Source organism: Arvicanthis niloticus, chromosome 9, assembly GCF_011762505.2.
Source record: "Arvicanthis niloticus isolate mArvNil1 chromosome 9, mArvNil1.pat.X, whole genome shotgun sequence".
In the NCBI taxonomy this organism is placed as follows: domain Eukaryota; kingdom Metazoa; phylum Chordata; class Mammalia; order Rodentia; family Muridae; genus Arvicanthis; species Arvicanthis niloticus.
This window is the reverse complement of record NC_047666.1, coordinates 42,713,313-42,737,898: the sequence shown is the minus strand read 5'-3', so window position 1 is coordinate 42,737,898 and position 24,586 is coordinate 42,713,313. Positions and strand designations below refer to the sequence as shown.

The following is a 24,586-nucleotide window of genomic DNA, read 5'->3' as shown; positions in this document are numbered from 1 at the left end:
CAGTTGACCTCCCAGATAAGAGCAAGCATCTGTTGCCAGCCACAGCTTTGAACATATTCTAGTTAAGTAAAACCCTTGTTGAGTGTGCTTTATCCACTATCAAAACTGTGAGCACATTGAAAATGCCTACCAAGAAGTGCTCTCATACTTAGCTCTCAAAGTACTGGGTAGTATGATGGTCTCTAGATTCTGCCTTGTAATCCCTCAGTCTAAAAATGGCTAGAAAAAAAAATGAACATGGGGGTCTAATTCTGCCACAATAAAATAGAAAGCATTTAGACTGATCCAGTCTAACTTTTACGAGTGAAACAGGAGTCCAAGTTTGTTTATCTTTCCACATCTTTTTAAAAATTCTTCTTCTCCATTTCTCTACAGTATCTCATTATTCCAGAAGACTGATAACATGATGTGCTCAGTCTAATTTTAAATGTCCCCTTTTCTCATTTTTGGCCAAGCCTGTGAGTGGAAAGAAATGAAGTGAGAAAAAGAACTTATTCTCTTTCCCAAGGAGAATTCAGAGTTGACACAAGCTCTTATAACCCAGATCTTGTACTGAATAACCTCCAGTTCTACCTTTTGCAGCTCCTGTTACCACTACTGTCCTTTGCTACTGCCACATAGTCTGTTTTGTCCCTGCATGGGTCAAATGTCAGGAGGCCAGTTCTACCTCAGCTACTTAACATAAAATGTGTGTGATCTAAAGAATATGGTTACATACTTGAGGAATCCAAATTTTATAAAAGGAAATCTGGGTTTCCCCACAGCTCACCTTACCACTGGTTCTCCAGTGTTTACATATATATATATATATATATATATATATATATATATATATATATGTGTGTGTGTGTGTGTGTGTGTGTGTGTGTGTGTGTGTGTGTACTCCAACACTAGTGGAGAAATAAGTGGATACATAGAATTATTAATTTATATAACCCAAAAGTTCACATGCATCTCTCATTTGCAATAGTTGTTTGTAAACCTAAAAAAAAAATTCCCATACCAACTGACTTTTAGATGTCAAAAATGGAAATGCACTGAGAGTGGAATTCTGGCTTGGGAAAATTATGAATTGTCCACAACATTAAAACCTAAAGCATTTTAACTAACTATTCTCCCCAATTTTACCTTTCGTTCTTGAAATGCACAAGACAGGTGACTGAGAACACATTTTAGTGAGTTGAAACTTTTTCAATTCTTAAGAAGCCCCTAAGGATAGATTTTAGCCTTACTTTTAGTATTTTTATGTCAGTGTGAAGTAAGTATCTGTCTCTAGTTAACAGGTGGAAAAAAAAACAACTACAATAAACAAAGCCTCATTTAATATCCTTTTGCCAGATCTTTCTAGTTCTCAACAGGTCTAGAGCTAGTATTTTGGCTATTCCTGAATCAGTTCTTTTTACACATTTTATTCTGGAATAGTAGAAAATGAGAAGAATTCTTTATTTCTTAAACACAATTCATAAGTAGTAAGTAATTTAAAGGACAACTTGAAAATTCCAAATATTTCTATTTCTTTTATGTGTGCCCATAGGACAATAAGATGTCCTTCAAATTGTCTAATTATTAAATTTGAAAGATATATTTAAGAGCTGTATGATAATTCATAAATAATGAAGAAATATATACTATTGCAAATATGAAATATAATTCAAACTATAATGATATCACAATCTAGTAACCACTTAACCCATTTCCCTTTTAATTGTTAATACTTCTAAAAAACTAAATATCATTCTGAATTATTTTACTCACTGTTTAATATAAAGGACTATAAACTGTAAAGAGCTTGAGAAATCTATAACCATTTTCATACAAGTCATTGTATCTACCAATATGTCTGGAGTAATAATAAACAGAATATATAATGCTGGGGGTAAATATGAATTCAATAAACTACCCAATGGGGCTAAAAGTCAAACTACCAACAAGGATGTAATCTCAACACAACGTTTTATAGAAAACGATGCCAGTTTGAATTTGCAGAAGGACACATCAAGCCCAATGTTTAAAGTGAAAAGATCCATCTATATGAAGTTTCATGATATCTTTAATAAAATGTAGGGCCTGGAAATATGGCTTAGTGGTCAATATTACTTTCTGTTCTTTCAAGAGGACCTGAGTCAAGTTCCCAGAACTTATGCTGGGTGGCTTTTAACCTCTTATAACTCTGATTCCAAAAGGATCCAAAACTTGAGTTTTTAAACATGTCCACAACTCCACCTGCATCTCTCTTTCTCTCTCTCTCTCTCTCCCTCTCCCTCTCCCTCTCTCTCTCTCTCTCTCACACACACACGCACACACTACATATACATAATTTAAGAAAAAGAAAATGAAGTTATTGGCCAAGGAAATGACTCAACCTGGAAAAACACTTGTTTCACAAACAGGACAGCCTGACTAAAGAATCCACAGCACTCATATAAACAGTCATGTGTGTCTTCTAAGAATGTTATCTCAGAGCTATGAGATTCAGAGACAGGAGGATAACAGGGCTTCTTGGCTGAAAACCTAGATATAGGTAAAATAAGAGACTAAGTAAAAAAGAAATAAGACAGAAAGTGATAGTTATTTTGACTTCTGCATATTTACCTGCATACATGTATGCCCACTACATGTGCATGCACGCACATACACACACACACACACACACACACACACACACACACACACACACACACACAGGCGCACACACATGGGGGAAAGTGAGGGTCAGTAGTAGAAATTCTGAATGAGCTTTTCATCTTTTCTTGGAGAATGGTTCACATAATGAACCCATTTTCTTCAAAAAAATACCTCAAGGAGAAAGTTTGTTGTAAAATAATTAATATTTTCTTTCTCTCTTTTTTTTTTTAACAAAAATGAAGCTGTGTAAATTAATGGCAAATTAGCTTTGTTACTGAGATACACACAAAGTATAATTATGAATTAATGCTAAAATCGGTGAAGATCAAGACATGATATATACAATGATTTTATATATTACAAAAAGAAAATTTCACAAATTATGTTTTAATTTTAATTTTCAGCTTCTATCAGAACAAATCAAACACTCAGTTTTATGGTAATTGTGACTAGAAACTTCACAGTGTTAAAATTTCTGAAGAAGAGAATATAATGAAGTAAAATATAGAAAAAATAGAGAAAAATTAATAATCTCAGTGCCCCCCAAGGCCTAAACCACCTCATATTTGCTAATTAGGATTTTATGCAAAATAAGTTACTACTAGAGCAAGAGAGAAATTCTCATTCAATTCTGTGCCTGGTAGTCACCAGGGGAAGATGCTGAAGCACGTTTTATTGTAATTCTGAACAGAGTTCTTGCCTCTTAACACTGCCTTAATCTAAAAGGTATCACATGTTTGCTTAATTATTCAGTAGACATTTATTAGGATCCTTCTATGTAGCATAAAAGCATATACAGTAAAGATAGCAGTGAAAACATATACAATAATTATAGCAGAGAATCTTTCATTCCCTCTGTGAAATATAAAATGTATTCTGGAAGTACCAAATGGATGCAAGGACCCAGCTATAGCAGTCCAAACAGCAACGAGAACCAACTACACAGGTGAATGATGCACAGTCGCTGACACATGCATGGCAGAAGACTTGGTTCCTAACACTTCAGATGTAGTCAATAAAGATGTCTATCTGTTAATCCACTCATAAAATGGACATTGCAACCTTATATTTTCATAGTTGAGAAATCCCGTAAAGGACAGCTCTTATACTAATTTATATATTCTTGAACACATGTTTTCTGACTTTCTTTCCTCACAGCCATAATGACTGTCCTGAGGGTCACAGTGTTACAGAGACATGTACTCTCCCCACCATGAGCAGGCCTGAGAGACCTTGTTTACCACAACAAGGTCAAGTGACAGAATCTAGGTGGAGTTACCCACCTTGGCTGCCCGGAACACAGAAGCAGAACTGCCCCTGGGCTTGCCTTGAGACATCTCTGGCAGTGACCTGGAAAGGACTATGGATTATCCCACCCATCTGAAACCAGGAGGGGTTGTGGGTTGGGTCTTCCCCTTTAAATTGAGAGCTGAACATTAAAGCTTGGGGCCTTGATCAGAGAACTTTGTCTTGGCCTCATCTCTTCTCGCCCTCCTTCCCCCTTCAATTCCCAGCCCCCCTTTCAGGTGTACCCAGTTTACTTGTGGCCGAGGGCGGCTACAGAGACACATTCTCGTTTCCCAGAATAATGCTGTCTCTGATGACCATGGAGTCATTAAGGTATGTAGACAAAGGACAGACAGTCCCCTATAGGAAAAACATAAAGTAAAATATGTACAGCGTTATACAAATAAGCCTACACCTAGGAATTGAGAACACTTGTGGAGGTCCATGACATGTTGGCTTTGCTCCAGGGGTGGGAATCCTGTCATGCTGCCCTTCCAAGGTCTATCATGATGTTGCTGGCACCAAGGCCAGATCTTTATACTTCTGTAGGATTTTAAGAACATCCATGAGTTCCTCTATGGTTTTTACCAGCTACATAAATTTTATATTCGATGTAATAATAGGAGACCTACTATGTAGATAGATAAAGCTCCAAGTTTTTAGTCAGCTGTTATCATTGAACACCTCTTACTTCATAGGAATTGTTACAAAAATGTGTCTTCGTTTGCCACATACCAGAATTACTCCTATAAGCTCTAACCACTGCTATACAGCGAAAAGAAGATTTGAGCTATAAAATCAAGTCTATACAAAGTCACATGATACTCAGTACAAGTTTATGCTTCATTGAAGACAATTTAAACAAATATAACCTCTATAGTAATCTCTGAGAGAGGACCACAAGAATATCAACTATGAGAGCAAGTTGCATAGTCAAACACCACCATTTTCAAAAACCAAGTGCCTCTTTGTCTCCTCATGAAACTGTTGGTTTGTTATTGGTTTCTTAGAAGGCATGTTACTTTCCCCAATCTTGAAGTAGCTTAAAGTGTTTTGAACACTGACAATCTGTGCTATCATGGAAAATTATTAGGCAGTTTATTTCAATTCATTATCTCTTACCCAAAATGATTACCTTCCTCAGAATCCATCAAGTCTAAAACCTTTAAAATAGCAATGCGTTGATATCCCTATTTCAATATGAAAACTATCGACCTTAACATCAGATCATCATACCTCATAACACAGCATTTGCATGAATGTGTAGAATTCTACAAGCATAGCAGGTGAAACCTTCATATCTTCCCTTACTGGGGCTTTAAAGTAACAGAAAGCAGAACTTGCATTTTCCCCATAATCTTCAGTCATATTCTAGTAAAGAACATGGTGTGTTTGTTAATTGGGAAAGTTTCTTTAATTAGTAATGATCAGTAAATCACATGACACTTCATAATATATGGTATTGAGTGACATCTTAGAAATTTCAAAGGAACTCTTCACTGAACACTTGCTGTTTTCTAAGGACCCAAATGTTGTCACCCTGTGGTTTAAGCACATAACAGTCTATTAGGAAAGTCGTCTCTGTTTTATAAGAAAGCTAACTGAGACACAGAGATGTTAGATACTTTGACTGAGTTCACACAGTTGGCAAGTAACAGGAGATACAGTATAAACTTCATCTATTTATTTTCATGCCTACTCTCTTACTCCTGTGCAATACCTGCTTTAATTACATAAATGACAGCATTCATATAACACATAGACACAACACTCAGTACACAGAAGATTTCACTTCTGCTGGAGGCATAAGGATTAGAAAAGTCAAATGCCCCAGTTTCTTAATGGAGCTGGTCATTAGCCTTTTTTATATGGAGTATGTAGCTGTCTGTGGCTCCTTTCTAATCTTTAAAACTAAAGGTTTTCAATACTGTCATGATCGCTGACCAGAAAGCACTGACTGGAAAGGAATGTTTACACAGTGTGGAAAGATGTCTCATTCACTACGCACTCTGGTCTTTTATGCAAAATATCTATTGTGAAAAGAGACAGAAGGCCTTTGTGTTCCAAAATGACACATTTCTCCAACTACCCAAAGACTATTTCTTAATCAGAATGTTCTTTGTTAAAAGGCCAAAGATCATCCATTCTGATTTAGATTATAATGATGGTCCTCAAACTTCCCAACTATCCTCAGCCTCTCAGAATGGCCAAAATAGAAGAGGGTGGGGGACAGATTTCCTTGGGTTTTACAGACTGTGTTTGAAACACAGTAGGCCTAATTATATACGTATGCCAAGCATAAGTAATTTAGAACAGGGGCATTTTGTTTGGCAGTCCTATTATTTCTTAAAGAAAACAGTTGTTAACAAAGTATTCTCATGGTTTTTACTTTAAAGTATGACCTTCTTATTGATGGACCATTCTACTGCAATGAAAAATAAGAGATTTATAAGTTCCTCTTTAAAATTAGACTCTGGACTAGTAAAAAGACCAATAAAAGCCATAGCAATAATGGGGTATCCTTTACTGTGTAGGTTTACTTTAAAATTGGTACATAAATAAATAATTTATTTGTTCCCTTCACGTGGCAGTGGATCTAGTGTCATTTGAATAGTCTACATAAATGCACATAAAAAGATTCACTCAGTTCATTTAACTACAAAGTAGTTATGTCTACAATAAAGTCTGAATGACTCCCACAGAATGCAGCATCCTATGGGAAAAAAATTCAAGATTTTAAGGCATTTCTGCACATACAGAGGCACTGCATTTTTGTCAGAAGTATTCATATTAACCAAACTACACAAGCAAAGGGTATTGTTTTAAATCGATGCTGGTACTTTAGTACTTCTGAGCACAGAATGTGGATATAGTCAAAAGACACAGCTCATACAAGTGCTTGTAGCTGAGAATAGTATAAAAACATAGTCTCACTCAAGTAATTTCAATGTGCAGGCCAAACTCAGATGTAGTCAATATTTATTGGGTTATGGGAGCTGCAAAAAGCTGCCAGTAAGAAAGACAGAAGCACATACATGCATACGTCAAAGATATAATAGGATTGTGACACTTACAAAAGGGACTTGATAAATCAGTTATGTGAATAACGCATGGACTAGGACACAGATGTCTAGATGCTTGAATGAGGTGGGGCAATGAGAAGTGGAAGTGGAGGAAATGGACATGCATGCGGTGTTATGCAGAGCATCCCTTCAATTTTAAGTTTCCAGAGACAGACTTTTCAGTCCCTAATTTTATGAAAAAAAAAAAAAAGAAGAAGAAGAAGCATGGATTACAAAGATGTAGAAAATTCAGAGCCATTACATTGTAATTGAAACTTTTTCAGTGAGATATTAGACCAGCCATCTGCTTTGGTTTGCTTGTTTCCCTCAACTATTCCAAGAGCTGTAACTGGTTTAAGGCACCAATGACACCCTAGGGTTGAGATTGAATTAGGTCTGTCATACAGCCAAGAATTCACATCCCAATCTCCATCAGACTCAGGGCATGGGGGAGGACAGAAATAGGTCAACTGGGAAGTTTCATTAGCTCTGAAGCTTCATGCTAGGGCAACTAAATTCTAGCTGGGTCCAACATATTTAGCAGGGAGATCTTTAAAATAATATATTCTTCAAATTATACTTATGTGACAGAGCATTTAGACTGGTGCTCAAATTTCAAAGTCATTGGGAATTCTGCAGGTAAAGGGTCTTTATCTTAAACAAGGTCATTAGAAAGCTGCCATCAAGGATGGACAATGGATAGTAGTTCCAACTTGTTAAATGAAAGAGAGAATAACATCTCTAGAAACCTTAATGGAGATGTTCTTAGAGATATGTTTTGTTCACTTTACATAACGACATCTTTAAGGCTTTAGTTGTCTTTCATTTCTCAAACGTTAGGTATTCCAGCATTAAAGTCCTTAATTCTTTAAGAATGAAGCAAGCGTGATGAGAGTGGTCTTCCTATGTGGCAGAGCAGTGGTCTTCTAAAGCTGAGCAGAGATTTCTGTATGAGAACAACTATTTTCTCCAGAGCACTCCAATCACTAGTGCTCTTAACAATCTAGAGGCCTGGTCATTAACCTTGAACTGTCTGGTCCATAATGTACTCTGTATAGACCTACAGCATGAGTAAACTCATGCTACCAAAACCTCCATACCAAATTATCCACCTTGAGAAGGTATTCATACGTATTATTCAATTTCCATTAAACTGTTGAAGACAGTCCATAGCTGGACTCTATAACACTACTTTTAGTCACAGTTCATTTATTCGGATACTTTCTGATTTAGCTTTTCTCCAACTGCCCTTAAACATTATAGCTGATATTTTTAAATTCATGTGCCCTAGTTTGTGCCTCAAATCTGCTAAATATGTTATAAATAACCAAGTCACATGGGTTTTACAATCAAACTGCTGTTTTTTTTTTAACATCATTCTTTCATGGCTCATATATGTTTACATCTGGACAACGCAAATTTGTCCCTTTAGATATCACACAGGTGATAAATAGACATTTTGAAATAGAATTTTAATTTGGGGCTTCATTGTGGTAGCAGCTGACCCAGTGAGTTGTGTAATGCTTTCTGAGGAAATGACAATGCTTTCTGAATTTGTTTTCTCTTCTGTCTTATGTCTCATTCTCAACCACTCTTCCTTTTCCTCTGTCATCTCTCACCACGTGGGTTTTGAAGATCCAAGTAAATGTTTGAAACACATGAAGAAGCCAAAATTGATTTTTCCACTATTTGTTCCCTTCTTTGCATTCCTGTCTCTGGACATGTTTAATCTACCTTTAAGCACAACAGTTCTGCCTCATGGAATCTTTCTCTCTCTTTTTTAAAATTATTTTATGTATATGAGTACAGTGTAGCTGTCTTCAGACACACACCAAGATCAAGTTGATGTCACTGGCCTGTCAAATGATCATCCCATCCTATACTTTCCGAGTTTCTCCTGTTGGAGCTTGTGTTCTCTAGTACCCCATGGAACACTCCAGAAATGCATCCACAACTTGCTTCTTTCGAAATCATTTAACCAAGTGCCAGACACATTCTATAGCTCCATCAAAATGAGACAACAAAGTAATAAAATTCTTCACAACTACTTAAATGGCACTGTCAGGATTTTTTTCTAGGTCTTTATGTTACTTGGATTTATTTTTAATTGAGTTATATTTCTATTTAAAGTGGCGTTTCACAAGATAAATGCATGTGCTCTAACTACCACAAATGAGAAACCAGCCATGCCTTACGTAAAAATGCATCAAATGCAAAACAGCTATGTTCTAAATACAATCTTTAGCCAATTGAATTTCTAGTGTGGATGCCTCTAGAAGGATAAAGAATGTTGCTCAGTTGCTAGGGTGCTTGCTTAGCATGAACAGAAGCCCAGGTTCAACTGCCAACAATACGTAATACTGGGACTGAAGGTCCACAGCCATAATATCAACATTGGGATGGTGGAGGAGACAGGAACATCAGAAGTCCAAGGTCATATTTGGCTGCATAGTGAGGTCAAAACCAATCTGGGCCACATGAGACCCTGACTAAGGAGATGGAACATGAAAATGATATTGGCAAAAATGAAATTAAAACTATCAGTATTTAGACTTTTCTCCTTTATAAATGCTACTACTATCAGGTACATGTGTGTATATATGTGACAAGCATGCAAAGATGCTTATACCAGGGCAAAAAGCTCAACGTAAGACAGAGGAAGAGGTCTTCAAATCCATTTTCTCCTTTCTTCTTTATAGGTCACCAAATGTGGCTACATACTGAACCATCTCACCGGCCCAAATATTTAGACATTTCTTCATGATTAATACAGTATAAGTTAGTGTCTCTCTCTGAGTGTATATGCATACAAGTATCATCAGTTAAGAAATAAAAAGTATTGACCCTCTGTTCTTTGGTGTGACATGAACTTACCAAATGCTAAGAGTTATTTGAATGATTGATAACAATAAGAGGGTATGGACTATAAATCATAGTTGCTTATGCTGAGGGTTTGTAGTCATATGAAATTCTATGGAACATTTATATTTTCTTTTAGTCTTAGAAGCTGGAGCTCTGCTCATTTCATTGCATAACAAATTTATTTATTTATTTATTTATTTATTTATTTACTTGTTTACTTATTAACTAAACTACATTCAATTGACTCACTGATCAAAACAATCCTTGCCCAGAAAATAATGTGGTCTTCATGGATGGTGATGAGGAAAATCTTGCTGTTGCAAAGGCTGCCTTTTCAACACTTGACTGTACAGTCCTTGCACCTCAACTTCCAACTCAGCTTGTTTTTGGTTGAGAAGGTGAATTCATTTTATTTAAACCGTGAAAAAAAAAGTGACAATTACAAAGAGAATGATTTAACAAACCACAGTGAAAAATTGAATGCCCCACTCTAGCAGCTTTCTATTTGAAGAAATACATGGTCTAGAATGTAATCTTTGACAAGAGAAACTATTAAAATATACAAAGGGAAAATGTGACGAGAGTCCCTGTATAAGTGTAACTTTGTTCTTCACTGTTTACCTAAAACAACACTTCTCCTAACCTTATTCTTGTCACAGTTTCTTTACTAAAACTGACAGCTTAGATAATAATTGGGAATCAGAACACAGAGTTTTCTGAAAAATCATTTAAACCCGTGCTTCCGTGTAGTAGAAATGGGCAGTTTACGTTCCAAGCGATAAAAGGGATTTGCCTAAAACCACACTGTAAGTCAGCAGGAAGATGGGAAAGAGGATGCTGACTTGGGAGGCAAAGGGAGCATGCAGTCATTTAGTCTTCTGAGATACAAGTGACCTGTAAACCCCTTTTGAAGCTGGAAGCTTGCATGTCAGAGAAGTTCGCTGATATGCTCAAAACCAAGTGAGATGTTGCCAGGTTACCGCTGCAGCTCATAATTTTTCTGCATCTAAAGACCATCCTTTTAGTAAATTATCTCTAATATTCTTCCCTATATTGAAATTACATTGATTTTTTTTTATGGACACAAGTACAAAAGACTATGCTAAAGAAAGACAAAAGCTTCTGATATATTCTTTCTACCACACATTCTCAAATACTTACAGAAACTGCGGAGGGAGGAGGGAGGAGGGAGGAGGGAGGAGGGAGGAGGGCATATGTATTTGATAGTGTAATTTGTGCACATGAGTGTGTGCCTGTCTGTTGAGTTTAGAAGTTGGCATAAGGTGTCTTTTCTCCACAGCTCTCTGTCTTGACTTTTTAACAAGGTCTCCAAGTGATGCTGAAACTAATTAGTTCATCTGGAGCAAGGTACTTTAAAGATCTACCTGTCTCTGCTACATCCGTCAGGGTTGGCAGTGCAGCAAGCAGAAGCCACTCACCAGGTTTTACAAGGGTTCTGGGGACCCGAACTCTGGTCCCCATACTTGTTCTGCAAACACTTTAGGGACGGAGAAATCTGCAGGTCTCTCTTGCTCAGTTTTCATTTATTTCCGGTCAGGTGTCGATGCCTTAGAAGAAGTCATATTCTGAGCACAGTAGGTCAAATTCCCATAGAACTCCCATTTTCAGAACTCAACAAGCATTAACTTTATACTTGCCTGCATGGCAGTGTAAGGAATGTATGCCTGCCCAAACAGGTTAAATCTTTCTAAAAGTAAGAACTGTGTCTATTTCCCCCGAGAACTGCATCCTTAGCTAAGAGGCACTTAAGGGTAAAAATAGTTATTTAATTATTGAATGAATACATTAATATACTTAATATGTGTAATTCATAAAAAGAATCAAGTGCTCTATTTCGGGATAAAAACAAAGAAGTCTGATAAAATTCTCACTACTTTTATAGCACAGTTCAGACTGCCTTGACATATTTAAGGCACAATTACATTAGGGCACAATGTATAGGAATGAGGAAAGGCCAGAATATGCCACCCCAAAACATGCTTATTTTGAGTAATTGCAGATGTAGCTAAGGAGTTTAGTGGGGTTTCTGTGCTCACACAGGGCCTGGATTCCTTCTCATAGTAAATTTCTCATAAGCTGCTGTCACTCCAGCTCCTGGTGTTCCCATGCCTCTGTCCTCCATGGGTACAAACACTCAGGTGCATATGCCCCCAAAGAGCGACATAAACACACAGAAAAAAAAAGCAACGTATCTATTAAAAAGAATTATTTTTTAAATAGATAGAAGTTGTAAAATAGTAAACCCAGAAAGAGCTGTCTGGCCTCCTTGCATCTGGGTCAAAGCTCTCTGTATAATGTTCCTGTCCTGCAGGTGGACCACCATCCTTCTCCAGCACCAGGAAAATCATTATTCCTATAGACCAAAGGCAGGAATACAGATGACTCTGCACAAACAAACCTCTAAAAATATCCTTATCTTCCACTAGAAGCTCACAGATATCTACCTTCCCACAATGTACTCTACATGCAAGACAAGTGTCATTGGTTCTATCATTTTTGCTCAATATATATATATTTTTATTTGGTGTATATAGCTGGTGTCTAACTGCTGTTTGCATTTCCATATATTTAAATGACATTCTCTGTGCATTTGAAAGTTAAATTATTAATATCAAATAAAGTGTACATGCCCTTTCTCCAAGTAATTCTCAGATTGTTGGCTTGATTCCCAAACACAGGCACAAATAATAGGAGTACAGGGAAAGCAGGTTTCCATTCTTGTCAAATATGTAGACACAGATAAAGAGTGGCGTACACTCAGTTTATACAGAAAATAACAAAAGAATTGTATAAAGTTTGAAATAGCTAGTTTTTTTTAAAAAGAACAATTATCATCTTAGCATTGCTATTGAGTCTTTGACTCAATAGAAAGTCAATTAATAGTCTCTCAAGTAGAAAATTATGTACCCATTGTTTGCAATTGTGAGAAGATTCTTAATATATGCAAGCAAGAACTAAAAATTCAGAAACATAACTACAGTGACAAGCACTGCCTAATATGTATTTGCAAACAAGGTAGCCGAGCCAACCTCGCCAGCTTCTCACAGTTTCAAAGGGGGGTGGGGGGGGACGAAAACACACTGTAAAGATCATTTCCACTTTTCTAATTTTGTATGCTGTCCTTAAAAAGAGGAGATTATATCACACTGTGTTCTTAGAGAGCTTTGATGTATGACTTCTTTTTCCTTCTCTCTGCTCCCTCCCCCCACAGGGCAGGGGTGCTGTGTTATATGTGCAGATCCTAATCTTTGATCTTTGTGCATGAGGCTTCTTTCCACTGCAGGATCATTTATGACAGACTAAATTAGGCTTTGATCAGAGACTTTGATTTATTTCTTAATGCTCTACTTCATCACTAGGCTCTCAGATGTGTCTGCTCCCATCCTGCCTAGTTCACTGGTGATAGTCGTGATGTGTTTGATTGCTGTGCTTCTTTCCCAAGGCCTCAAGTATTTTGCACATGTGTGCAATCCAATAAAACCTGCTGTTTGGGGAAGATGTGTATGATTTGTGTCTATGTTATACATGGTCTTTTTTTCCCAACTCAGTTGCCTTAGGGCAAAACCAGCATTTTGTTGGAGAAAACACAATTTTCCCCCCTCAATTTCATTTTGCTTGAAGTCATTTATTTGGTGGTAGTATGTGTTTTCATGGATATTTTATTTATCCTAGGCACTGCTCTGCTATTTAAATTATTCATTTATTATATACATGTAAGATCAAAAGAGTTATTATTAAAACTATCGCACACATTTTGCTGCATTCTGCTATTTTTTTAAAAGGTCATCTTTTTCACTTCTTTCTCTGCAATGCAATAGCAACTATTTTTGCTTTTGTGGATGGATACTGCTTTCTGAACTTGGAAAAAATGTGAAAGCAATGAAACCTAAAGAATGCTTATGAAGGAAGAACCTATGCCTATGAAAATCTTAAAACCAGAAAAAAACAAAGAGGTCCAGAAGAAACCACTGGAGATGATGGATCTGTCCAAATCCTTGATTTAGGGTGGTCTCACCGGTATTTGCATATATCGAAATATTAAAATTTTATATATGAAATACATGTAGATATTAGTATTCACATTTGTGCCCCTGTTACAAGATTAAGATAAACCCACATCGTGATAATAACCAAAAAATATAAGCTTTGCAGCTTTGCAATATGATCATGTAGGTAAAGCTTTACAATCTAATTCTTCAAATAATGCTTACTCTTGCTTACTCTGTAATCTTTTGATTTTGGAATTCCATTTTTCTAGGCCCTGTAGCATCGTAACAGTATATTTGTGAATTTCAGCTTTTCAGAGCCCTTGCTAAATTTTTACGCCTTGGAAATCACATGTATTTGTGTGTATGTGATTTGAGTAAAACCAACATCAATAAAACTCCGGATAAAACAAATGGATTTCTGGCACCTCAAGACCAGAATTACATATGCAAATTGTAGGTAATCCAAGGAGGAGCCAAGAGAGCAAGGAAGGAAACAGAGTGCTCTCCGCTAAGGAAGAAATGCAAGGCTTCTCTGCACGCCTCTGGGGAGCGTAAATAACAATAAAGCATGATAACAGCTCATAAATATTTAAAAGGTGTAAACATCAAATATGGATAGAAGTGATTACAGCCCTGCACTCTTCTGACACATTTGTATCACTGGAAAGGAAACGGATACTGATTACTGTCAGCACCATGAAATATGACGCATTAATTATTTATGCACAACATTCTAGCATTGATGGACCTTTCTACCGCCTTTGCATGCCCCATCACAGAAGATCCTGAAAAACTTCACTTAATTATTCAACGGAGGGAAAGTTCTTTCCAAGGAGATTCATTTTACTTGGCTTCTCTTCTTGGAAGGAGAAGTTGGCTTTGTATAATATGCACGGACAGGAACTTACACTTTTATTTTCTAGCAGTTCTCATGGGAACGAGCTAGAGCCACAGCCAGGAAGAAGACTAGGAGCCACTTGGCTGGTTGGGGCTATCAGGGGCTGATGGATTAGAAAGCATTAAAACTTAGCACAAACCATGTTGAAATGAAATTGGAAACCCTTGGCAAGACTGTCAAGGCGATTACAGGATCCAGAGAAGCAGTCTAGGAACCCCTCAGCACAGGTGTGCAAAGGGCCATCCATAATGAGACTCTTTCCAGTCTTTATTTCTCTGTTCCCTCCTCCTCTTTCTACTCTCCACTTTCATAGAGTGTGATGTAACCCAGGTTCTGTTCTAACTAATAATTAAGGAAATTAGATGGAAGCTAGATCAAACAAGCTACATTTCTGCCCTACTCGGAGCTTGTAGTATTGAAAAAAAAACTGTTAAAAAGACAGGTTATTCTATTCTATCATCCTTAGAGGACATGGGCCAAGCTCATGCAAGCAGGTGAGTAGTTTGTGCCAGTGGACTTTGCTAATCAGTGTAAAATAACCAATATTTTTATAAAATCTTCACAGACAAGCTAGGGAAGGTAGCTGTAACCTTTTTTCACGTGATAGCATGGTACTAAAGTTAAATAAATTATATGAGTCTTTCTTCTGGATTGTCAGGGAATGAAGCTAAGGCTTTGATATAAAAAAACACATCAAAATCCATAAATCAGTGAGCAGGAAGAGCAGTGGAGAGAGATAAGAACCATCAGGCAGTCTGGGTGTGTGCCCCAAGGTGACCTTCTGCTCCATGTATTACCATAGACTCCTAAAACAAAATCATCTTCTCTGTCAGTCACCTACTTAAGCTGTCGGTTAAGATGCATGGGCAGTACTCTTTAGATAAATTAGACCAGCACAGAAATAAACGACATGTAAGAAGAAACATGCATGTATCTTATAGGCACAGAATTAACCTCAAAAAAAATCAACACTAAAAAATTGCAGTTAGTAAATCCAGAATTTTTTTTTCTGAAAATATAAGGGCAAATTTAGTATTCATTTCTACAAGAGCATCGGTGATTATTTTATTCTCTTAAAAAGTATTCTTGAAGAGGCTCTATAGCAAGGAAGAAATCTCCACAGGAAAGTTTACAAAAAGAATTAAAGTATGTGCCTGTGTGTTTGTGTGTGTGTGTGTATGTGTGTATATGTGTGTGTATGTATGTGTGTGTGTATGTGTATATGTGTGTATGTGTGTATGTGTGTGTATATGTATGTGTGTGTATGTATGTGTGTATGTGTATATGTGTGTGTGTATGTGTGCGTGTGTATGTGTGCGTGTGTGTATGTATGTGTGTGTATGTGTATATGTGTGTATGTGTGTATGTGTATGTATATGTATGTGTGTGTATGTATGTGTTTATGTGTATATGTGTGTGTATGTGTGCATGTGTATATGTATGTGTGTATATGTATGTGTGTGTGTGTGTGTGTGTATGTGTGTGTGTTTATTCTGAGACCATGATCTCACAAAGCTCTCCTAGAAGTTTAGAGCTAATCTCTCAAGCATCACAATGAGTACTGGAAAAAGAAAGCATATTTTATAAAATTAAATAATGACTTGATCAATCATCAAAAACATAAGCAAGATATATTTTAAAACAGGGAAGAATGGGCAGCAATGAGTGAGCAATAGTGTATTTCACTGATTTGTATTCATTTTTATAATTATTAATTATATATCACTCTGACACAATGAAAATTAGGCTTCCTATGATTCAGGGAGGTATTTCCTTTGTTTTTTGTTTATTTTCGTTTTTTTTGTTTTTGTTTTTTGTTTTTTTGTTTGTTTTGTGGGTTTTTTTTGGGGGGGGGGGTTGGTTTATTTATTTATTAGGTATATAGCATCCTGTCTGCATGTACATCTTCAGGTCAGAAGAGGGCACAAGATCTCTTTACAGATGGTTGTGAGCCACACTGTGGTTGCTGGGAATTGAACTCAGGACCTCTGGAAGAGCACTCAGTGTTCTAAATCCCTGAGCCATCTCTCCAGCTCCGGGTTTGTATTGTTTAACTGGGATATTTTCTATTTTTCTGAACTCAAGGCATTGTGCATTCTGGGCATCTACTTTACTACTGAATTATATGTTCTTTCCCATGGGTGTTATCTGTGATCCTTTAATTTCTGAGGAGACTTACCTAGGTATCTTACAAACTAGAAATTTATTACATGTTAAGTCATAAAAGGGCTTTAATAGAATAAACACACTCTTAATAAACTCTATTATCAAAAGGCCTAAGCAATCAGATTTCCTGAGGACTTTTCCTCCAGGGTATTAAAAGATATCACACATGGTTTATGATCTTCTAATAGACATTCAGATTAACTGGACTTAACATGCCTGTGCAGAGAGGTTTCAAATGGAAGACACAATACAGACAGAACAACGACTGTACTGAGACACAAAGAGGCCAAGTGATTTCACACACAGTGTCCTCAAATGCTTGTTCCTGGAACAGCTCCAACTTTATTTAGAAGGCTTCTAGAGGTTACTAAAAGTTAAAGAATGCTAACAGCACCTCAAAGTCAAGGCATCATGTCTGCTTGCATGTTGTATAATCAGAATCCCATTTATAATTTATATACCGAAAAGTTCTGCACATATCAAATGATACTCCAATTTTTCAGGTATTATATCCTGTCGCTGACAAAATGTATTCTTAGAGTATGAGAAAACATTTTATATTATAAAATATATTTTTAAATACCTTTGTTGAAAACCAAGAACAATACTTAATTTTTGACATTATTTTCTGAATGGAACACAATACTACAGACCAAGCATCACATTGAGAAGTATGAGTTAAACAGTCAGATTTATGGTGTGTATATGCACTATATGTACTACATATACAGTGTAATCAAAATCCATATGCTATAACTACATGTAGTTACAACTGGTTATCCAGTAATAAGTATTTGAAAATACAGATTTAAACACAGTTTCCTTGGAAGAATATCACTGTGTGTCTAACCCTTCAAAACAGACTTGCTGACTTTCAAATTCTTAGACACTGGGTATCATCCATCCTAGAATTGCAACAATTCAGTAAAATACCAACTGAAGGATTAGGTCAGATTTCACATTTATCCATATTCCCTCCAAGCCACAAAAGGGCAAGCTCTCTTTGCCCCCTGAAAATATAAGATTTTACTAGGTAAACATCAAGCCTCCTAAGAAGTTAACCTTCTCAGAACTCAGGATGCAAATACATGTTCCCATTAAAGGTGACATTTAGATAAATATGGTCAAGATGTAAATTTCAAATAGGCCAAGAGGTCAGTGAACAGGAAAGATAACTTCAAAGGAAGAGTTTTACTCTTAAAATAAAAGGCAGCATTTTAATGTAACACACACACACACACATGCATGCACAGTCAAACACACAGGCATAAACACACATACATGTACATATACACATAGATTAGTATTCATACATTCACATACAAACACACAGATACATATACATAAACTCTCTTACACACACACACACACACACACATACACACACACTATGATGAACCTGATTTATACATGCTCTTAAGAATAGTGAATATCCAATTTCTGTGACACATTTTATCCCTTGTTACTTCCTCTGGCTACACCTGTGCATTTTTGTAATTTGATGATTAAACACAGTACAAATGCATAAAGAGACTGATTAAGGCAAAATCTCTTACCAGTAATTTTTGATCCACTGTGGTCTGCCTGGATTATCAAGGTAGAATCATTGTTTGCAGTTTATAACACCTAGAGATAAACCAAAGTATCAGTTTTAGAGATAATTTCTAGGTATAAAGAAACTTTTAAATTGACTGTTGTCATTATTCTACCAAGCATACTAATTTGATTTCTTCTCCCACTTTGCATGAAAAACAATCCAATGTTTAAATACCTACTAGCATTGCTCTGTTACTTAAAATTCTGGGACTATACCTCAGAACATCAGAAGTCAAGAGGGCAAACATGAAACAGTCATGTAATCACACTTCGCACAGGAAACATTATTGATGTGCCTACCCTCACGGATTAAGATATTCTGGAACAGACCACAATTTGTCAGAGTTCATCCCTGGCTGTCCTCTCCAAACGGCTGTGCATGAGAGCCGCTTGCTGTGGTCTGATACTGTGACCAATGCCTCTAAATGAAACAATGCCACTAAAATGAGGAGAGTTCTATTAAAAAGTACTCCAAAAACAGACCTCCATCAAATGAGAGAAGACATGGCCTTCAAGAGGCCTTTTTCACCCACAGGGGTTCATGCCAGGCTCCCATCTTTTAACAAGTCAACAGGAAATGAAGGATGTATTTCAATCAATATACAAAGCCTTTTATTGTTAATTCCCCGACCATCTGAGGTTTGGCACTCAGACTATAGGAGAGCATCCATAAGCCTGTTTTCTAATTCATACCCATGAACACACCTCTGATGACCTTAGCTTTTCTTTCAAGTACCAAACAGAAACTGTTAGCTAAGTAAATTTTTAAATATCTATTGTCAAAATCTAATAAGCATTATTCATACTGGCTAAATATCATCTAGTAATCCTAAAGCAATCTGGCAGAAATTGTTAATTAAGGAGATTTATAAAAGTATAACTTCTTTGGCACTAAAGGAAAGACAAGATTGTTTTAAAAATATATCTGCAAGTAACCTTCTTCTCTTGCAAGAATTTGCAGGCAATCACATTGGCCTTCATCCAAAAGCTTTTGCCAAGAAGCTCTAAACAGATTGTGATGCCTCCGGAGAAAACCTCACACCAGCACACTGGGAAGAAAAATTCCACACTAGCATGTAAAAGAAAGTTCCTACTGCTGAGCAATTGACCAAGGGACACACTGCACAGACTGTGCCCTTTACACTTTTGTTTAGTAACTTCCTTTCAATCCCATTAGGCTTGTTTCTGAAGCCATTCTTTTTTGCTTGATTATAACAAATAGAATTGCTTATGGGCAACTAACAATGCACAAAAAAGCACTTTATGTGGCTCCCAACCAGTCTGTGAATGGTACACACCGCTAGAGCACACTGAGATTGATTGGTTTCTGGAAGCAAACCGACAATGTTTTCTTAACTAGGGAACTACACAGACTGAAGTCATCCTCTGCTGTTCAGCATCTTAAGGGTTACAAATAATCTTTCAGTGGCGAAAATTCATGCAGTGTTGGCACAGATTGATTTTGAGTGAGGCTTTCTGATTCACCTGTTCCCTATTCAAGGCCGAAGTTAATGAAAGATTCAATATGCTTTTATAATTCAAGTGAAAAAGATGCTATATAGTCAGCATATTACATAGTTGGGGTCCAACCTTTGCTGTTTAAATATTTTGTCACTGTGAGACATCCCCGCAAAAACCATTCGTGTCATATAATCACCATTACATGGGTCCCAACATTACATGGGTCGCAATTTCTCACCACTGTCAAGAACATACATGAGCAAAGAGATGAGATTCTGTGCTGAATTCTTACTTGGGTTTTTCAAGAGATGTTTGTCTTCAAGTTGGGAGTCTGTTGCTATTGTAGCTGCTCATCAGACTTATTTGTGCACTCACAGAGGCTGCCTGAGCCCGCTAAGCTCTCATCTGCTTCATTCAACTTTGGTTGAGAAAGCTTTCTCATTAATCATGTGTAATATAATCTTTCTTTCTCTCTCTCTCTCTCTCTCTCTCTCTCTCTCTCTCTCTATATATATATATATATATATATATATATATATATATATATATTATACACACACATACATATATAGGATGTATATGGTCTATCAGTGTCCTAATGCAGGTAGACACACATATGAATGATACCATTATAGTCTAATAAAATATCTTTCCAACTTTGCTGTAATTCCATTTAACTGAATATGTAATCTTTTAAACTAATTTAATCTAGAAATATTTATCCTTTCTCTCACTAGTGTTTTGACTTCGTACTAATATATTATTATTTTATCGCTACCTAAAAAAATAGCTTTATTTCAAACATCCCTAAGATTCTTCTACTTAAGAAATATAAATAACTGTAAGCATCAAAACTAAGTAGGAGACTTGAAAGGAATATGGAAGACTAACTATGATAATTTAGAAGTATAAGAAAATTTGGGTATTTTGTTGCTTCTTTACATAATAAGAAACTATAATGCCGGTACAACAATCTAGTTAAATTTCTATCAATAGAGGAGAAAATATAGAAAAGAAGAAATTATACTGAGGAGGGAAACAGAACTGTCTCAAGAACAAAGGGAATAAGAAGTAGATTTGATATGTCCCATTGGAAATAACATATCTATCCAAAGAAAATGCATTACAGAAGCTCTGAATTAGTTCATCTCTGGCCCAGACAACCTCTTGCAAAGAACACCTCTCAGATGTGAGGCTGTCTCACATCTGAACATAGTATTTTTCACACAATGCAGTAAGCAACCCCATGAGGTTTTTATGTGCTCAGCAAGATAACAACGTGATCTTTCCCGGGGCTGGAGGAAAAGTTGGCTGCGTAAGAAATCCTTAGAGGTTTGTCGCTTTTCAACATGACATCTTCTTAAATTATTTTCAAGGTGAGTTTATCCTCAGTGACTATGTTACAGTAAAACCCAAATAAATTGCAATCCCATCCTTGACAAAGTATAAGAAGGAACCATATATATTCCTGCTAGGCTCCATGCTAAGCTTTTAACAAACTGGCATGTCCTAATGATTGCTGCAATCTTAGTATCTCTGTATGGCTAAATACAGACTGGATAAGCTCACAACTGAATGCTTGCAAGCTATTCATGTACTTCATGGTGAGTGACATTCCATAGTTCCTTAATGTGACAAGGCTCGGTGTGAATGTCATACTCACACAGGGCAAGAAAAAGCCCATTTTGATTGGATCTATCAAGAGGCAGAGAACAAAAGAAAAACAGAAGGGCTGAAATTATAGCCAGTGTATACATTCTGACTGTGTAAACTTAACACTGATGATACAGACTTCTAGAATTCTAATTATCTAATTGGCAGACAAGAAACCATAGAGTAATCCTTGAAGCAGAAGTTTAAAGAGTTCAACTTACATTTTAAAAGGCTTATCACAGCAAGGATATAGAAAGTGCTCACTGAACTGAAAGGGCCAGAGTAGCACCACTCTCTATATCCTTGCATTATGCCACAGCAGACCATCCTCTCAGCATCTCTAGTTTCCTGCATGGTAAGAGCCTCTACTCAAATCGAATTAACAAGAAGAAACTCCATGGTATTCAAATGAGGACCACATATGAACTGTGAGAACTCCTGGGTAAGTCACATATCTGACTAGCTACATGCATTTATTCCCCAAGGAGAGAAAAGGGCTTCTTTATAATAACGTTGGCATGCTTATGAGTTCCTTAATAGCAGGGAGAAAGGGACTGAAGAGATAGATCAGCAGTTAAAAGCACTGGCTTCTCATCCAGAGGTCCAATTCCCAGCAACCACATGGTGGTTCACATTCATCTGTAATGAAATCTAATATCCTCTTTTTTTGTGTGTGTCTGAAGACAGCAACAGTGTACTCATATACATAAAATAAATACATAAAAATTTTAAAGAGAAAACAGTTCAGGAAGTAAGAATGACCTTAATACCTTCAGTACCTTTTGGTGCTTTAGTAGCTAAGTTCAAAGGCTATCAAAGTTCCACTTGTCCATTTCTTAAGACTTGTACACCAAATGAAAATGCCACCTCTAAATGTGTGTGTTTATAATGAACAGTACTTCTTTTTTTTCTTTTTTGATGAAAATCTGCTTAACATCAATTGGCCTATAACACTGTAGATATGCTGGTGGTTTAAAAAATAATCATTAGTGAAAAAGCTGACACATCTCAACTTTAGTCAATACTGGGTCAATAAACTTAAGACGTTAGGATTGAAAACATCTCTTTTTCTATCATCAGTAGGCATTTACCTGACAGGAATGAGCTCTCCTATACTCAAACTCTGTGTCAGATGTTCAATACATGGTTGTTGAGTGACTATATATTTTAGAAATGAAATGTTATATGGTGTACATAATTGGTCTTGGAACGAGTCAGTAAGTGAGCACAGAGCAAAAATTGGTTGATAAGACTAGCAAAAAAAAGATGCACAACAAAATATAAATCAAAAGGGAGGGGGTCAAAAGGGCAATCAACAATGAAAGTTGTGAAATATTTATAGGAACATCTTTATGTGAACAATATGACAATGTTGGTTGTTTTCCCTAAAATGACCGCAAAACAGGACTCAAAAATATAGTTTCTATTTCTCCTTACCTTTTGAGAAGTTGTTGACTAAAAAAAATTCAAGTTCAAATTGTTAACCTGAAATACAGTGCATGCTTTTCTTAGATTTCTACTGGCATGAAAAAACACCATGACCTAAAACAACTTGTAAAAGAAAGGATTTATTTCACCTAATAGCTTACAGTCCTTCCCGGAGGAAAATTAGAGAAGGAAAGTTAAACTAGAAAGTGGAGAACAACCCACGGAGGATAGGAAGTGACGTTTATCCTCTTGCTTTCTTTGACTGGATCAAGTTGTTTATTATATACCCCATGACCACCTGCCCAAGGGTAGCACCTCCCATGGTGGGCTGGACCCTCCCACATCAATCATCAATCAAGAAAATGTCCTACAGACTTGCCTGCAGACAATCTGATGGAGGCATGTTCTCAAATGATATTCCTCTCTTCAGATAACTCTAGTTTGTGTCAAGTTAACCAAAAACAGAGCAGTGTTGGGCCTTGTGTTGAGCAATTTATATATTAATTCACCTAAGATAACTGTTTATGAAGCTAGATAGCAGTGACCAAAGTGACAATCAAAGGAATTTACAAACAAGTTACCTTGAATGAGTGTCAAAGCCTGACCTGGGACACAGTGTAAAAAAGCTCCGAAGCCTCTGCCACTAATATACTAGACTGCCCGCCAATACAGTATCATTCATATGAATTATTTTAAGCTTTCTGAGAAAAGAACCTTGCCATAAGTGCCTCCCTCTCATTGTGTTTTAAGACAAACATTCAATATTTTGAAAGAGGACAACACCATAATATAAATAAATCAGAAAAGAATGGTTCAGGTCAAATACTGAGTTCTAATGAGTTTCCTTTCAAGTTCTGTAACTAACACTGCCTCTCAGTAGCTGTTTTAAAACAAAGAGGCAAACAAACTAAAACACAGTGTGGGCTTCAGAATCCTTATCCACAGAGAATTTTAACTGAATGAATTTTATACGTTTTTGGTGTGTGTGTGTGTGTGTGTTTCAGCCCCAGATGCTATGAATTGGAGGGGACTAAAAAATATAGTTTCTATTTCTCCTTACCTTACATTACATTCTTGTTAACGGATGTAAAGTAGGCAGCAAGGGGCAACTGACTATACAAGACACAATAAATTTGGAGATTTATGGGCCCTTCAATAATAAATCTAGCAGAGGTCTGTGGAGAAAGTGAAAAACATTAAAAATATTTACTGTAGAAAGATGAATACATAGAATAATATTGAGGTGGCAAACAAAACTCTGCTTTCACCATCTGAGGCTTTTGGAACTTGGAAGAGAGTTTAACCTTCAGAAACAAAACTGGAAACAAAATTACATACAATAGAATTCTAATTCTACTACTATAACAGGCTACAAAAGAAAATAAGTCCCAATCCCGGACCTCAAACTGTACTACAAAGCAGTAGTGATACAAACTGCATGGTATTGGTACAGAGACAGACAGGATGATAAATGGAATAGAATTGAAGACCCAGAAATGAACCTGCACACCTATGGTCACTTGACCTTTGACAAGGGA

General features: G+C 36.5%; 1 protein-coding gene across 12 annotated transcripts in view; it reads right to left on the bottom strand.

The window, feature by feature from the left end:
* The window catches only part of Chl1 (cell adhesion molecule L1 like), a 195,654-nt gene that overhangs the window by 126,846 nt on the left and 44,222 nt on the right, over positions 1-24,586 (bottom strand). For 10 of the 12 annotated variants that reach the window (XM_034511674.2, XM_034511675.2, XM_034511672.2 and 7 more), the window contains one exon: positions 18,467-18,536. The exons of the other annotated variants lie outside the window; for them this stretch is intronic. The gene's annotated coding sequence lies outside the window, so the exon portion shown is untranslated. The remainder of the gene's footprint in view (positions 1-18,466; positions 18,537-24,586) is intronic. 12 annotated transcript variants of the gene reach the window in all.